This window comes from Cervus elaphus, chromosome 24 (assembly GCF_910594005.1).
Source record: "Cervus elaphus chromosome 24, mCerEla1.1, whole genome shotgun sequence".
NCBI classification, from domain to species: Eukaryota; Metazoa; Chordata; class Mammalia; order Artiodactyla; family Cervidae; genus Cervus; species Cervus elaphus.
In genome coordinates this window covers 11,965,972-11,983,385 of record NC_057838.1, presented here as the reverse complement: position 1 = coordinate 11,983,385, position 17,414 = coordinate 11,965,972, and positions in this window count along the sequence as shown.

Sequence of the window (17,414 nt, the reverse complement as noted above, 5' to 3'; positions counted from 1 at the left end):
GTGGCACGTGGAAAGGGACCCTTGGTCTCCCGCCTCAGCTGGAGAGGCGTCCCAATTGCCCTGCAAGCCTCGAGGAGAATCCCGAGTTGTCCCTCGCAGCTAGGCAGGAGTCCTGACGTCGCTGAACAAACACGTGTGTGGAAGAGCCATCCCCGTCGTAACTCGAGAATATACCCCAGGATCCCGCCGCAACTCGAGAAAAACCATGAGACTTCCACCTCGCCGCGAGATGAGGCCCGATTCCCCTGCACTGCATGCAGAGTAATTCCGTGTTGCACATCACACATGAAAGGAGCCTTGATTTCCTTGATGGCACTCCAGAGAAACCCCAAGAACACTGTTTCAAGGCTAGAGGGATGCTGAGGTCACTGTAGCAACATCAAAGAGCTCCGTGGACCAAAAATCAACTCGAGATGAGAGGTTAGTCCCTGGCTTCGACACCAGAGGAATACCACCTTACCTCAAGCACCTAAAGAGGAGGCTTCTCCCAACTCTAGGTATGTGAGAGGGACCCTGAATTTGCCGCCTCAAGTGGAAAGGACACGGGGATGCCCTGACTCGAAATAAGGCCGGATATCCCTGCAGTGACTTGAATGCAGGCTCGTCTTGCATCTCCCAAGACGAAAGGTTGTCTGAATCCCCTGTGGAGACTACAGAGAATGACCTAGTTCCCCACCTCATCACGACCTGAGGTCTCACATCCTTTGAAAACTCCAGAGGTACGCGGAGATCAGTGCCTCCAAAGGAGACGATGCCTGACTCCTCGTGAAACTTGATAGGAGTCCCAGGATTCCTGTGGCACGTGGAAAGGGCCCCTTGGTCTCCCGCCTCAGCTGGAGAGGCGTCCCAATTGCCCTGCCAAGCCTCGAGGAGAATCCCGAGTTGTCCCTCGCAACTAGGCAGGAGTCCTGACGTCGCTGAACAAACACGTGTGTGGAAGGGCCATGCCCGTCGTAACTCGAGAATATACCCCAGGTTCCGCCGCAACTCGAGAAAAACCATGAGACTTCCCCCTCGCCGCGAGATGAGGCCCGATTCCCCTGCACTGCGTGCAGAGCAATTCCGTGTTGCACATCACGCATGAAAGGAGCCTTGATTTCCGTGATGGCACTCCAGAGAAACCCCAAGAACACTGGTTCAAGGCTACAGGGATCCTGAGGTCACTGGAGCAACAAGACAGAGCTCCGGGGACCAAAAATCAACTCGAGATGAGAGGTTAGTCCCTGGCTTCGACTCCAGGGGAATACCACCTTACCACAAGCTACTCAAGAGGAGGCTTCTCTCAGCTCTAGGTATGTGAGAGGGACCCTGAGTTTGCGGCCTCAAGTGGAATGGACACCGCGATGCCCTGACTCGAAATAAGGCCGGATATCCCTGCAGTGACTTGAATGCAGGCTCGTCTTGCATCTCCCAAGACGAAAGGATGTCTGAATCCCCTTTGGAGACCACAGAGAAAGACCTAGTTCCCCATCTCATCGCGACCGGAGGCCTCACATCCTTTGAAAACTCCAGAGGTACGCGGAGATCAGTGCCTCCAAAGGAGACGATGCCTGACTCCTCGTGAAACTTGATAGGAGTCCCAGGAATCCTGTGGCACGTGGAAAGGGACCCTTGGTCTCCCGCCTCACCTGGAGAGGCATACCAGTTGCCCTGCCAAGCCTCGAGGAGAATCCTGAGTTGTCCGTCGCAACTAGGCAGGAGTCCTGACGTCGCTGAACAAACACGTGTGTGGAAGGGCCATCCCCCTCGTAACTCGAAAATATACCCGGGTTCCCACCGCAACTCGAGAAAAACCATGAGACTTCCCCTTCGCCGCGAGATGAGGCCCGATTCCCCTGCACTGTGTGCAGAGCAATTCCGTGTTGCACATCACACATGAAAGGTGCTTTGATTTCCTTGATGGCACTCTAGAGAAACCCCAAGAACACTGTTTCAAGGCTAGAGGGATCCTGAGGTCACTGTAGCCACAACAAAGAGCTCCGTGGACTAAGAATCAACTCGAGATGAGAGTTTAGTCCCTGGCTTCGAATCCAGAGGAATACCATCTTACCACAAGCACCTCAAGAGGAGGCTTCTCTCAACTCTAGGTATGTGAGAGGAACCCTGAGTTTGCGGCCTCAAGTGGAAGGGACAAGGGGATGCCCTGACTCGAAATAAGGCCGGATATCCCTGCAGTGACTTGAATGCAGGCTCGTCTTGCATCTCCCAAGACGAAAGGATGTCTGAATCCCCCGTGGAGACCCCAAGAAAGACCTAGTTCCCCACCTCTTCGCGACCTGAGGCCTCACATCCTTTGAAAACTCCAGAGGTACGCCGAGATCAGTGCCTCCAAAGGAGACGATGCCTGACTCCTCGTGAAACTTGATAGGAGTCCCAGGATTCCTGTGGCACGTGGAAACGGTCCCTTGGTCTCCCTCCTCAGCTGGAGAGGTGCCCCAATTGCCCTGCCAAGCCTCGAGGAGAATCCCGAGTTGTCCCTCGCAACTAGGCAGTAGTCCGGACGTTGCTGAACAAACACGTGGGTGGAAGGGCCATCCCCGTCGTAACTCGAGAATATACCCCAGGTTCCCGCCGCAACTCGAGAAAAACCATGAGACGTCCCCCTCGCCGCGAGATGAGGCCCGATTCCCCTGCACTGAGTGCAGAGCAATTACGTGCTGAACATCACACATGAAAGGAGCCTTGATTTACTTGATGGCACTCCAGAGAAACCCCAAGAACACTGTTTCAAGGCTAGAGGGATCCTGAGGTCACTGTAGCCACACCAAAGAGCTCCGTGGACCAAAAATCAACTCGAGATACGAGGTTAGTCCCTGGCTTCGACACCAGAGGAATACCACCTTACCACAAGCACCTCAAGAGGAGGCTTCTCTCAGCTCTAGGTATGTGAGAGGGACCCTGAGTTTGCGGCCTCAAGTGGAATGGACACGGGGATGCCCTGACTCGAAATAAGGCCGGATATCCATGCAGTGACTTGAATGCAGGCTCGTATTGCATCTCCCAAGACGAAAGGATGTCTGAATCCCCTGTGGAGACCACAGAGAAAGACCTAGTTCCCCACCTCATCGCGACCGGAGGCCTCACAACCTTTGAAAACTCCAGAGGTACGCGGAGATCAGTGCCTCCAAAGGAGACGATGCCTGACTCCTCGTGAAACTTGATAGGAGTCCCAGGAATCCTGTGGCACGTGGAAACGGTCCCTTGGTCTCCCTCCTCAGCTGGAGAGGTGCCCCAATTGCCCTGCCAAGCCTCGAAGAGAATCCCGAGTTGTCCCTCGCAACTAGGCAGGAGTCCTGACGTTGCTGAACAAACACGTGTGTGGAAGGGCCATCCCCGTCGTAACTCGAGAATATACCCCAGGTTCCCGCCGCAACTCGAGAAAAACCATGAGACGTCCCCCTCGCCGCGAGATGAGGCCCGATTCCCCTGCACTGAGTGCAGAGCAATTACGTGCTGAACATCACACATGAAAGGAGCCTTGATTTACTTGATGGCACTCCAGAGAAACCCCAAGAACACTGTTTCAAGGCTAGAGGGATCCTGAGGTCACTGTAGCCACACCAAAGAGCTCCGTGGACCAAAAATCAACTCGAGATACGAGGTTAGTCCCTGGCTTCGACACCAGAGGAATACCACCTTACCACAAGCACCTCAAGAGGAGGCTTCTCTCAGCTCTAGGTATGTGAGAGGGACCCTGAGTTTGCGGCCTCAAGTGGAATGGACACGGGGATGCCCTGACTCGAAATAAGGCCGGATATCCATGCAGTGACTTGAATGCAGGCTCGTATTGCATCTCCCAAGACGAAAGGATGTCTGAATCCCCTGTGGAGACCACAGAGAAAGACCTAGTTCCCCACCTCATCGCGACCGGAGGCCTCACATCCTTTGAAAACTCCAGAGGTATGCGGAGATCAGTGCCTCCAAAGGAGACGATGCCTGTCTCCTCGTGCATCTTGATAGGAGTCCCAGGATTCCTGTGGCACGTGGAAAGGGACCCTTGGTCTCCCGCCTCAGCTGGAGAGGCGTCCCAATTGCCCTGCCAAGCCTCGAGGAGAATCCCGAGTTGTCCCTCGCAACTAGGCAGGAGTCCTTACGTCGCTGATCAAACACGCGAGTGGAAGGTCCTTCCCCGTCGTAACTCGAGAATATACCCCAGGTTCCCGCCGCAACTCGAGAGAAACCATGAGACTTCCCCCTCGCCGCAAGATGAGGCCCGATTCCCCTGCAAGCGTGCAGAGCAATTCCGTGTTGCACATCACACATGAAAGGAGCCTTGATTTCCTTGATGGCACTCCAGAGAAACCCCAAGAACACTGTTTTAAGGCTAGAGGGATCCTGAGGTCACTGTAGCAACACGAAAGAGCTCCGTGGACCAAAAATCAACTCGAGATGAGAGGTTAGTCCCTGGCTTCGACTCCAGAGGAATACCACCTTACCACAAGCACCTCAAGAGGAGGCTTCTCTCAACTCTAGGTATGTGAGAGGGACCCTGAGTTTGCGGCCTCAAGTGGAAAGGACACGGGGATGCCCTGACTCGAAATAAGGCCGGATATCCCTGCAGTGACTTGAATGCAGGCTCGTCTTGCATCTCCCAAGACGAAAGGATGTCTGAATCCCCTGTGGAGACTACAGAGAAAGACCTAGTTCCCCACCTCATCACGACCGGTGGCCTCACATCCTTTGAAAACTCCAGAGGCACGTGGAGATCAGTGCCTCCAAAGGAGACGATGCCTGACTCCTCGTGAAACTTGATAGGAGTCCCAGGATTCCTGTGGCACGTGGAAAGGGCCCCTTGGTCTCCCGCCTCGGCTGGAGAGGCGTCCCAATTGCCCTGCCAAGCCTCGAGGAGAATCCCGAGTTGTCCCTCGCAACTAGGCAGGAGTCCTGACGTCGCTGAACAAACACGTGTGTGGAAGGGCCATGCCCGTCGTAACTCGAGAATATACCCCAGGTTCCCGCCGCAACTCGAGAAAAACCATGAGACTTCCCCCTCGCCGCGAGATGAGGCCCGATTCCCCTGCACTGCGTGCAGAGCAATTCCGTGTTGCACATCACGCATGAAAGGAGCCTTGATTTCCTTGATGGCACTCCAGAGAAACCCCAAGAACATGGTTTCAAGGCTAGAGGGTTCCTGAGGTCACTGTAGCAACACGAAAGAGCTCCGTGGGCCAAAAATCAACTCGAGATGAGAGGTTATTCCCTGGCTTCGAATCCAGAGGAAAACCACCTTACCACAAGAACCTCAAGAGGAGGATTCTCTCAGCTCTAGGTGTGTGAGAAGGACCCTGATTTTGCCGCCTCAAGTGGAATGGATACCACGATGCCCTGACTCGAAATAAGGCTGGATATCCATGCAGTGACTTGAATGCAGGCTCGTCTTGCATCTCCCAAGACGAAAGGATGTCTGAATCCCCTGTGGAGACCACAGAGAAAGACCTAGTTCCCCACCTCATCGCGACCGGAGGCCTCACATCCTTTGAAAACTCCAGAGGTACGCGGAGATCAGTGCCTCCAAAGGAGACGATGCCTGTCTCCTCGTGCATCTTGATAGGAGTCCCAGGATTCCTGTGGCACGTGGAAAGGGACCCTTGGTCTCCCGCATCAGCTGGAGAGGCGTCCCAATTGCCCTGCCAAGCCTCGAGGAGAATCCCGAGTTGTCCCTCGCAACTAGGCAGGAGTCCTGACGTCGCAGATCAAACACGCGTGTGGAAGGTCCATCCCCGTCGTAACTCGAGAATATACCCCAGGTTCCCGCCGCAACTCGAGAGAAACCATGAGACTTCCCCCTCGCCGCGAGATGAGGCCCGATTCCCCTGCACTGCGTGCAGAGCAATTCCGTGTTGCACATCACACATGAAAGGAGCCTTGATTTCCTTGATGGCACTCCAGAGAAACCCCAAGAACACTGTTTCAAGGCTAGAGGGATCCTGAGGTCACTGTAGCCACACCAAAGAGCTCCGTGGACCAATAATCAACTCGAGATGAGAGGTTATTCCCTGGCTTCGACTCCAGAGGAATACCACCTTACCACAAGCACCTCAAGAGGAGGCTTCTCTCAGCTCTAGGTATGAGAGAGGGACCCTGAGTTTGCGGCCTCAAGTGGAATGGAAACCGCGATGCCGTGACTCGAAATAAGGCTGGATATCCCTGAAGTGACTTGAATGCAGGCTCGTCTTGCATCTCCCAAGACGAAAGGTTGTCTGAATCACCTGTGGAGACCACAGAGAAAGACCTAGTTCACACCTCATCGCGACCGGAGGCCTCACATCCTCTGAAAACTCCAGAGGTAGGCGGAGATCAGTGCCTCCATAGGAGACGATGCCTGACTCCTCGTGAAACTTGATAGGAGTCCCAGGATTCCTGTGGCACGTGGAAAGGGCCCCTTGGTCTCCCGCCTCAGCTGGAGAGGCGTCCCAATTGCCCTGCCAAGCCTCGAGGAGAATCCCGAGTTGTCCCTCGCAACTAGGCAGGAGTCCTGACGTCGCTGAACAAACACGTGTGTGGAAGGGCCATGCCCGTCGTAACTCGAGAATATACCCCAGGTTCCGCCGCAACTCGAGAAAAACCATGAGACTTCCCCCTCGCCGCGAGATGAGGCCCGATTCCCCTGCACTGCGTGCAGAGCAATTCCGTGTTGCACATCACGCATGAAAGGAGTCTTGATTTCCTTGATGGCACTCCAGAGAAACCCCAAGAACACTGGTTCAAGGCTAGAGGGATCCAGAGGTAACTGGAGCAACAAGACAGAGCTCCGGGGACCAAAAATCAACTCGAGATGAGAGGTTAGTCCCTGGCTTCGACTCCAGGGGAATACCACCTTACCACAAGCTACTCAAGAGGAGGCTTCTCTCAGCTCTAGGTATGTGAGAGGGACCCTGAGTTTGCGGCCTCAAGTGGAATGGACACGGGGATGCCCTGACTCGAAATAAGGCCGGATATCCATGCAGTGACTTGAATGCAGGCTCGTCTTGCATCTCCCAAGACGAAAGGATGTCTGAATCCCCTGTGGAGACCACAGAGAAAGACCTAGTTCCCCACCTCATCGCGACCGGAGGCCTCACATCCTTTGAAAACTCCAGAGGTACGCGGAGATCAGTGCCTCCAAAGGAGACGATGCCTGTCTCCTCGTGCATCTTGATAGGAGTCCCAGGATTCCTGTGGCACGTGGAAAGGGACCCTTGGTCTCCCGCCTCAGCTGGAGAGGCGTCCCAATTGCCCTGCCAAGCCTCGAGGAGAATCCCGAGTTGTCCCTCGCAACTAGGCAGGAGTCCTTACGTCGCTGATCAAACACGCGTGTGGAAGGTCCTTCCCCGTCGTAACTCGAGAATATACCCCAGGTTCCCGCCGCAACTCGAGAGAAACCATGAGACTTCCCCCTCGCCGCGAGATGAGGCCCGATTCCCCTGCACTGCGTGCAGAGCAATTCCGTGTTGCACATCACACATGAAAGGAGCCTTGATTTCCTTGATGGCACTCTAGAGAAACCCCAAGAACACTGTTTCAAGGCTAGAGGGATCCTGAGGTCACTGTAGCAACACCAAAGATCTCCATGGACCAAAAATCAACTCGAGATGAGAGGTTAGTCCCTGGCTTCGACTCCAGAGGAATACCACCTTACCACAAGCACCTCAAGAGGAGGCTTCTCTCAACTCTAGGTATGTGAGAGGGACCCTGAGTTTGCGGCCTCAAGTGGAAAGGACACGGGGATGCCCTGATTCGAAATAAGGCCGGATATCCCTGCAGTGACTTGAATGCAGGCTCGTCTTGCATCTCCCAAGACGAAAGGATGTCTGAATCCCCTGTGGAGACCACAGAGAAAGTCCTAGTTCCCCACCTCATCGCGACCGGAGGCCTCACATCCTTTGAAAACTCCAGAGGTACGCGGAGATCAGTGCCTCCAAAGGAGACGATGCCTGACTCCTCGTGAAACTTGATAGGAGTCCCAGGATTCCTGTGGCACGTGGAAAGGGACCCTTGGTCTCCCGCCTCAGCTGGAGAGGCGTCCCAATTGCCCTGCCAAGCCTCGAGGAGAAGCTCGAGTTGTCCCTTGCAACTAGGCAGGAGTCCTGACGTCGCTGAACAAACACTTGTGTGGATGGCCATCCCAGTCGTAACTCGAGAATATACCCCAGGTTCCAGCCGCAACTCGAGAAAAACCATGCGACTTCGCCCTCGCCGCGAGATGAGGCCCGATTCCCCTGCACTGCGTGCAGAGCAATTCCGTGTTGTACATCACACATGAAAGGATCCTTGATTTCCTTGATGGCACTCCAGAGAAACCTCAAGAACACTGTTTCAAGGCTAGAGGGATCCTGAGGTCACTGTAGCAACACCAAAGAGCTCCGTGGGCTAAAAATCAACTCGAGATGAGAGGTTAGTCCCTGGCTTCGACTCCAGAGGAATACCACCTTACCACAAGCACTTCAAGAGAAGGCTTCTCTCAGCTCTAGGTATGAGAGAGGGACCCTGAGTTTGCGGCCTCAAGTGAAATGGACACCGCGATGCCCTGACTCGAAATAAGGCTGGATATCCATGCAGTGACTTGAATGCAGGCTCGTCTTGCATCTCCCAAGACGAAAGGATGTCTGAATCCCCTGTGGAGACCACAGAGAAAGACCTTGTTCCCCACCTCGTCGCGACCGGAGGCCTCACATCCTTTGAAAACTCCAGAGGTACGCGGAGATCAGTGCCTCCAAAGGAGACGATGCCTGTCTCCTCGTGCATCTTGATAGGAGTCCCAGGATTCCTGTGGCACGTGGAAAGGGACCCTTGGTCTCCCGCATCAGCTGGAGAGGCGTCCCAATTGCCCTGCCAAGCCTCGAGGAGAATCCCGAGTTGTCCCTCGCAACTAGGCAGGAGTCCTGACGTCGCAGATCAAACACGCGTGTGGAAGGTCCATCCCCGTCGTAACTCGAGAATATACCCCAGGTTCCCGCCGCAACTCGAGAGAAACCATGAGACTTCCCCCTCGCCGCGAGATGAGGCCCGATTCCCCTGCACTGCGTGCAGAGCAATTCCGTGTTGCACATCACACATGAAAGGAGCCTTGATTTCCTTGATGGCACTCCAGAGAAACCCCAAGAACACTGTTTCAAGGCTAGAGGGATCCTGAGGTCACTGTAGCCACACCAAAGAGCTCCGTGGACCAATAATCAACTCGAGATGAGAGGTTATTCCCTGGCTTCGACTCCAGAGGAATACCACCTTACCACAAGCACCTCAAGAGGAGGATTCTCTCAGCTCTAGGTGTTTGAGAAGGACCCTGATTTTGCCGCCTCAAGTGGAATGGACACCACGATGCCATGACTCGAAATAAGGCTGGATATCCCTGCAGTGACTGGAATGCAGGCTCGTCTTGCATCTCCCAAGACGAAAGGATGTCTGAATCCCCTGTGGAGACCACAGAGAAAGACATAGTTCCCCACCTCATCGCGAACGGAGGCCTCACATCCTCTGAAAACTCCAGAGGTACGCGGAGATCAGTGCCTCCATAGGAGACGATGCCTGACTCCTCGTGAAACTTGATTGGAGTCCCAGGATTCCTGTGGCACGTGGAAAGGGCCCCTTGGTCTCCCGCCTCAGCTGGAGAGGCGTCCCAATTGCCCTGCCAAGCCTCGAGGAGAATCCCGAGTTGTCTATAGCAACTAGGCAGGAGTCCTGACGTCGCTGAACAAACAGGTGTGTGGAAGGGCCATCCCCGTCGTAACTCGAGAATATACCCCAGGTTCCCGCCGCAACTCGAGAAAAACAATGAGACTTCCCCCTCGCCACGAGATGAGGACTGAGTCCCCTGCACAGCGTGCAGAGCAATTCCGTGTTGCACATCACACATGAAAGGAGCCTTGATTTCCTTGATGGCACTCCAGAGAAACCCCAAGAACACTGTTTCAAGGCTAGAGGGATCCTGAGGTCACTGTAGCAACACCAAAGAGCTCCGTGGACCAAAAATCAACTCGAGATGAGAGGTTAGTCCCTGGCTTCGACTCCAGAGGAATACCACTTTACCACAAGCACCTAAAGAGGAGGCTTCTCTCAACTCTAGGTATGTGAGAGGGACCCTGAGTTTGCGGCCTCACGTGGAAAGGACACGGGGATGCCCTGACTCGAAATAAGGCCGGATATCCCTGCAGTGACTTGAATGCAGGCTCGTCTTGCATCTCCCAATACGAAAGGATGTCTAAATCCCCTGTGGAGACCACAGAGAAAGACCTAGTTCCCCACCTCATCACGACCTGAGGTCTCACATCCTTTGAAAACTCCAGAGGTACGCGGAGATCAGTGCCTCCAAAGGAGCCGATGCCTGACTCCTCGTGAAACTTGATAGGAGTCCCAGGATTCCTGTGGCACGTGGAAAGGGCCCCTTGGTCTCCCGCCTCAGCTGGAGAGGCGTCCCAATTGCCCTGCCAAGCCTCGAGGAGAATCCCGAGTTGTCCCTCGCAACTAGGCAGGAGTCCTGACGTCGCTGAACAAACACGTGTGTGGAAGGGCCATGCCCGTCGTAACTCGAGAATATACCCCAGGTTCCCGCCGCAACTCGAGAAAAACCATGAGACTTCCCCCTCGCCGCGAGATGAGGCCCGATTCCCCTGCACTGCGTTCAGAGCAATTCCGTGTTGCACATCACGCATGAAAGGAGCCTTGATTTCCTTGATGGCACTCCAGAGAAACCCCAAGAACAGTGTTTCAAGGCTAGAGGGATGCTGAGGACACTGTAACAACACGAAAGAGCTCCGTGCGCCAACAATCAACTCAAGATGAGAGGTTATTCCCTGGCTTCGAATCCAGAGGAATACCACCTTACCACAAGCACCTCAAGAGGAGGATTGCCTCAGCTCTAGGTGTGTGAGAAGGACACTGATTTTGCCGCCTTAAATGGAATGGACACCACGATGCCCTGACTCGAAATAAGGCTGGATATCCCTGCAGTGACTGGCATGCAGGCTCGTCTTGCATCTCCCAAGACGAAAGGATGTCTGAATCCCCTGTGGAGACAACAGAGAAAGTCCTAGTTCCCCACCTCATCGCGACCGGAGGCCTCACATCCTTTGAAAACTCCAGAGGTACGCGGAGATCAGTGCCTCCAAAGGAGACGATGCCTGACTCCTCGTGAAACTTGATAGGAGTCCCAGGATTCCTCTGGCACGTGGAAAGGGACCCTTGGTCTCCCACCTGAGCTGGAGAGGTGTCCCAATTGCCCTGCCAAGCCTCGAGGAGAATCCCGAGTTGTCCATAGCAACTAGGCAGGAGTCCTGACGTCGCTGAACAAACAGGTGTGTGGAAGGGCCATCCCCGTCGTAACTCGAGAATATACCCCAGGTTCCCGCTGCAACTCGAGAAAAACCATGAGAATTCCCCCTCGCCGCGAGATGAGGACCGATTCCCCTGCACTGCGTGGAGAGCAATTCCTTGTGGCACATCACACATGAAAGGAGCCTTGATTTCCTTGATGGCACACCACAGAAATGCCAAGAATACTGTTTCAAGGCAAGGGAGATCCTGAGTTCACTGTAGCAACACAAAAGAGCTCCGTGGACCAAAAATCAACTCGAGATGAGAGGTTAGTCCCTGGCTTCGACTCCAGAGGAATACCACCTTACTACAAGCACCTCAAGAGGAGGCTTCTTTCAGCTCTAGGTATGTGAGAGGGACCGTGAGTTTGCGGCCTCAAGTGGAATGAACACCGCGATGCCCTGACTCGAAATAAGGTCGGATATCCCTGCAGTGACTTGAATGCAGGCTCGTCTTGCATCTCCCAAGAAAAAAGTATGTCTGAATCCCCTGTCGTGACCAGAGAGAAAGAGGTAGTTCCCCACCTCATCTCGACCGGAGGCCTCACATCCTTTGAAAACTCCAGAGGGACGCGGAGATCAGTGCCTCCAAAGAAGACGATGCCTGACTCCTCGTTAAACTTCATAGGAGTCCCAGGATTCCTGTGGCACATGGAAAGGGACCCTTGGTCTCCCGCCTCAGCTGGAGAGGCGTCCCAATTGCCCTGCTAAGCCTCGAGGAGAATCCCGAGTTGTGCTTCGCAACTAGGGAAGAGTCCTGACGTTGCTGAACAAACAGGTGTGTGGAAGTGCCATCCCCGTCGCAACTCGAGAATATACCCCAGGTTCCCGCCGCAACTCGACAAAAACCATGAGACTTCCCCCGCGCCGCGAGATGAGGCCCAATTCCCCTGCACTGCGTGCAGAGTAATTCCGTGTTGCACATCACACATGAAAGGAGCCTTGATTTCCTTGATGACACACCAGAGAAACCCCAAGAACACTGTTTCTAGGCTAGAGGGATCCTGAGGTCATTGTAGCAACATGAAAGATCTCCGTGGACCAAAAATCAACTCGAGATGAGAGGTTAGTCCCTGGCTTCGAATCCAGAGGAATACCACCTTACCACAAGCACTTCAAGAGGAGGCTTCTCTCAGCTCTAGGTATGTGAGAGGGACCATGAGTTTGCGGCATCAAGTGGAATGGACACCGCAATGCCATGACTCGAAATAAGGCGGGATATGCCTGCAGTGACTTGAATGCAGGCTCGTGTTGCATCTCCCAAGACGAAAGGTTGTCTGAATCCCCTGTGGAGACCACAGCGAAAGACCTAGTTCCACACCTCATGGCGACCAGAGGCCTCAAATCCTTTGAAAACTCCAGAGGTACACGGAGATCAGTGCCTCCAAAGGAGACGATGCCTGACTCCTCGTGAAACTTCATAGGAGTCTCAGGATTCCTGTTGCACGTGGAAAGGGACCCTTGGTCTCCTGCCTCAGTTAAAGAGGGGTCCCAATTGCTCTGCCAAGCCTTGAAGAGAATCCCGAGTTGTCCCTCGCAACTAGGCAGGAGTCCTGACGTCGCTGAACAAACACCTGTGTGGAAGGGCCATCCCCGTCGTAACTCGAGAATATACCCCAGGTTCCCGCCGCAACTCGAGAAAAACCATGAGACTTCCCCTTCGCTGCGAGACGAGGCCCGATTCCCCTGCACTGCGTGCAGATCAATTCCGTGTTGCACATGACACATGAAAGGAGCCTTGATTTCCTTGACGGCTCTGCAGAGAAACCCCAAGAACACTGTTTCAAGGCTAGAGGGATCCTGAGGTCACTGTAGCAACAAGAAAGAGCTCTGTGGACCAAAAATCAACTCGAGATGAGAGGTTAGTCCCTGGCTTCGACTCCAGAGGAATACCACCTTACGACAAGCAAATCAAGAGGAGTCTTCTCTCAGCTCTAGCTATGTGAGAGGAACCCGAGTTTGCCGCCTCAAGTGAAATGGACACCGCGATGCTCTGACTCGAAATAAGGCCGGATATCTCTGCAGTGACTTGAATGCAGGCTCTTCTTGCATCTCCCAAGACGAAAGGATGTATGAATCCCCTGTGGAGACCACAGAGAAAGACATAGTGCCCCACCTCATCGTGACCGGACACTTCACATCCTTGGAAAAGTCCAGAGGTACGCGGAGATCAGTGCCTCCAAAGGAGAGATGCCTGACTCCTCGTGACACTTGATAGGAGTCCCAGGATTATTGTGGCACGTGGAAAGGGACCCTTGGTCTCCCGCCTCAGCTGGAGAGGCTTCCCAATTGCCCTGCCAAGCCTCGAGGAGAATCCCGACTTGTCCCTCGCAACTAGGCAGGAGTCCTGACGTCGCTGCACAAACACGTGTGTGGAAGGGCCATCCCCGTCGTAACTCGAGAATATACCCCAGGTTCCCGCCGCAACTCGAGAAAAACCATGAGACATCCCCCTCGCCGCGAGATGAGGCCCGATTCCCCTGCACTGCGTGAAGAGCAATTTCGTGTTACACATCACACATGAAAGGAGCCTTGATTTCCTTGATGGTACTCCAGATAAACCCCAAGAACACTGTTTCAAGGCTAGAGGGATCCTGAGGTCACTGTAGCAACACGAAAGAGCTCCGTGGACGAAAAATCAACTTGAGATGAGAGGTTAGTCCCTGGCTTCGACTCCAGAGGAATACCACCTTATCACAAGCACCTCAAGAGGAGACTTCTCTCAGCTCTAGGTATGTGAGAGGGACCCTGAGTTTGCGGCCTCAAGTGGAATGAACACCGCGAGGCCCTGACTCGAAATAAGGCCGGATATCCCTGCAGTGACTTGAATGCAGGCCCGTCTTGCATCTCCCAAGACGAAAGGATGTCTGAATGCTCTGTGGAGACCGCAGAGAAAGACCTAGATCCCCACCTCATCGCGACGGGAGGCCTCACATCCTTTGAAAACTCCAGAGGTACGCGGAGATCAGTGCCTCCAAAGGAGACGATGCCTGACTCCTCGTGAAACTTGATAGGAGTCCCAGGATTCCTGTGGCACGTGGAAAGGAACACTTGGTCTCCCGCCTCAGCTGGAGAGGCGTCCCAATTGCCCTGCCAAGCCTCGAGGAGAATCCCGAGTTGTCCCTCGCAACTAGGCAGGAGTCCTGACGTCGCTGAACAAACACGTGTGTGGAAGGGCCATGCCCGTCGTAACTCGAGAATATACCCCAGGTTCCCGCCGCAACTCGAAAAAACCATGAGACTCCTCACTCGCCGCGAGATGAGGCCCGATTCCCCTGCACTGAGTGCAGAGCAATTGCGTGTTGCACATCACACATGAAAGGAGCCTTGATTTCCTTGATGGTACTCCAGAGAAACCCCAAGAACACTGTTTCAAGGCTAAAGGGATCCTGAGGTCACTGTAGCAACACGAAAGAGCTCCGTGGACCAAAAATCAACTCGAGATGAGAGGTTAGTCCGTGGCTTCGATTCCAGAGGAATAGCACCTTACCACAAGCACCTCAAGAGGAGGCTTCTCTCAGCTCTAGGTATGTGAGAGGGACCCTGAGTTTGCGGCCTCAAGTGTAATGGACACCGCGATGCCCTGACTCGAAATAAGGCCGGATATCCCTGCAGTGACTTGAATGCAGGCTCGTCTTGCATCTCCCAAGACGAAAGGATGTCTGAATCCCCTGTGCAGACCACAGAGAAAGACCTAGTTCACACCTCATCGCGACCGGAGGCCTCACATCCTTGGAAAACTCCAGAGGGACGCGGAGATCAGTGCCTCCAAAGGAGACGATGCCTGACTCCTCGTGAAACTTGATAAGAGTTCCAGGATTCCTGTGGCACGTGGAAAGGGACCCTTGGTCTCCCGCCTCAGCTGGAGAGGCGTCCCAATTGCCCTGCCAAGCCTCGAGGAGAATCCCGAGTTGTCCCTCGCAACTAGGCAGGACTCCTTACGTCGCTGAACAAACACGTGTGTGGGAAGGCCATCCCCGTCGTAACTAGAGAATATAGCCCAGGTTCCCGCCGCAACTCGAGAAAAACCATGAGACTTCCCCCTCGCGCGAGATGAGGCCCGATTCCCCTGCACTGCGTGCAGAGCAATTGCGTGGTGCCCATCACACATGAAAGGAGCCTTGATTTCCTTGATGGCACTCCAGAGAAACCCCACGAACACTGTTTCAAGGCTAGAGGGATCCTGAGGTCACTGTAGCAACACGAAAGAGCTCCGTGGACCAAAAATCAACTCGAGATGAGAGGTTAGTCCCTGGCTTCGACTCCAGAGGAATACCACCTTACCACAAGCACCTCAAGAGGAGGCTTCTCTCAGCTCTAGGTATGTGAGAGGGACCCTGAATTTGCGGCCTCAAGTGGAATGGAGCCAGGAATGCCCTGACTCGAAATAAGGCTGGATATCCCTGCAGTGACTTGAATGCAGGCTCTTCTTGCATCTCCCAAGACGAAAGGATGTCTGATTCCCCTGTGGAGACCACAGAGAAAGACCAAGTTCACCACTTCATCGCGAACGGAGGCCTCACATCCTTTGAAAACTCCAGAGGTACGCGGAGATCATTGCCTCAAAAGGAGACGATGCCTGACTCCTCGTGAAACTTGATAGGAGTCCCAGGATTCCTGTGGCACGTGGAAAGGGACACTTGGTCTCCCGCCTCAGCTGGAGAGGCGTCCCAATTGCCCTGCCAAGCCTCGAAGAGAATCACGAGTTGTCCCTCGCAACTAGGCAGGAGTCCTGACGTCGCTGAACAAACACGTGTGTGGAAGGGCCATCCCCGTCGTAACTCGACAATATACCCCAGGTTCCCGCAGCAATTCGAGAAAAACCATGAGACTTCCCCCTCGCCGCGAGATGAGGCCCGATTCCCCTGCACTACGTGCAGAGCAATTCTGTGTTGCACATCACACATGAAAGGAAACTTGATCTCCTTGATGGCACTCCAGAGAAACCCAAGAACACTGTTTCAAGGCTAGAGGGATCCTGAGTTCACTGTAGCAACATGAAAGAGCTCCGTGGGTCAAAGATCAACTCGAGATGAGAGGTTAGTCCCTGGCTTCGACTCCAGAGGAATACCACCTTACTACAAGCACCTCAAGAGGAGGCTTCTCTCAGCACTAGTTATGTGAGAGGGACCCTGAGTTTGCAGCCTCAAGTGGAACCGACACCGCGAGGCCCTGACTCGAATAAGGCTGGATATCCCTGCAGTGACTTGAATGCAGGCTGGTCTTGCATCTCCCAAGACGAAAGGATGTCTGAATCCCCTGTGGAGAACACAGAGAAAGACCTACTTCCCCACCACATCACGACCGGAGGCCTCACATTCTTTGAAAACTCCAGAGGGACGCGGAGATCAGTGCCTCCAAAGGAGACGATGCCTGACTCCTCGTGAAACTTGATAGGAGTCCCAGGATTCCTGTGGCACGTGGAAAGGGACCCTTGGTCTCCCGCATCAGCTGGAGAGGCGTCCCAATTGCCCTGCCAAGCCTCGAGGAGAATCCCGAGTTGTCCCTCGCAACTAAGCTGGAGTCCTGACGTCGCTGAACAAACAAGTGTGTGATAGGGCCATCCCCGTCGTAACTCAAGAATATACCCCAGGTTCCTGCCGCAACTCGAGAAAAACCATGAGAATTCCCCGTCGCCGCAAGATGAGGCCCGATTCCCCTGCACTGCGTGCTGTGCAATTCCGTGTTGTACATCACACATGAAAGGAGCCTTGATTTCCTTGATGGCACTCCAGAGAAACCCCAAGAACACTGTTTCAAGGCTAGAGGGATCCTGAGGTCACTGTAGCAACACGAAAGAGCTCCGTGGGCCAAAAATCAACTGGAGATGAGAGCTTAGTCCCTGGCTTCGAATCCAGAGGAATACCACTTTACCACAAGCACCTCAAGAGGAGGCTTCTCTCAGCTCTAGGTATGTGAGAGGGACCCTGAGTTTGCGGCCTCAAGTGGAATGGACACCGCGATGCCCTGACTCGAAATAAGGCCGGATATCCCTGCAGTGACTTGAATGCAGGCTCGTCTTGCATCTCCCAAGACGAAAGGATGTCTGAATCCCCTGTGGAGACCACAGAGAAAGACCTAGTTCCCCACCTCATCGCGACCAGAGGCCTCACATCCTTGGAAAAC